The following is an 889-nucleotide window of genomic DNA, read 5'->3' on the forward strand; positions in this document are numbered from 1 at the left end:
TCTCTCTCTCTCTCTCTCTCTCTCTCTCTCTCTCTCTCTCTCTCTCTCTCTCTCTCTCTCTCTCTCTCTCTCTCTCTCTCTCTCTCTCTCTCTCTCTCTCTCTCTCTCTCTCTCTCTCTCTCTCTCTCTCTCTCTCTCTCTCTCTCTCCCTTTCTCCCTTTCTCACTAACTCTTTCCTTATCTCTTTGTACTGTTTGGGCAAGTTTGCCTCGCTCTTTCCTTCCAACATAATTGCCATAAAATGCGATAATTTTATTTATTTATTCATTATGGCCCCAGTTATGTTAATACTTCGTGAATAAAACATCCTTTTAATCAACGTAAACAGCATCGTTGCCCCACCGTTACCCCCTACGCCAGAAGCGCCACTATCGTACGCCAGAAGCATTCAGGCACCATTACTGCTCGTTACCCCCCTGTTCTAGGGGGCGCCACTATCGCATACGAAAAGCATCCAGGCACTATTAGGCCCAATACGACTCTACACACGAGCGAGTTCGCGTATTTCACCCGCGAAAACCAATATATACATCAGTGTGGTTTTGTTCTCCCGTCGTTCTGGCGGGCGAGCACGCCGGACATAAAACAGAGAGTTGCTGCGATAACGGGTTTACTGTGGCGCCATGCAGTAGCAGTAATATCCCTCGTTTATTTTTCCCCTTTATCCGTCTCCCCCTGGCATAGATATTTATCTATCTATCTATCTATCTATCTATCTATCTATCTATCTATCTATCTATCTATCTATCTATCTATCTATCTATCTATCTATCTATCTATCTATCTATCTATCTATCTATCTATCTATCTATCTATCTATCTATCTATCTATCTATCTATCTATCTATCTATCTATCTATCTATCTGTTATCTATCTATCTCTCTCTCT

Source organism: Priapulus caudatus, unplaced genomic scaffold (assembly GCF_000485595.1).
Source record: "Priapulus caudatus unplaced genomic scaffold, Priapulus_caudatus-5.0.1 Scaffold1685, whole genome shotgun sequence".
NCBI lineage: Eukaryota > Metazoa > Priapulida > Priapulimorpha > Priapulimorphida > Priapulidae > Priapulus > Priapulus caudatus.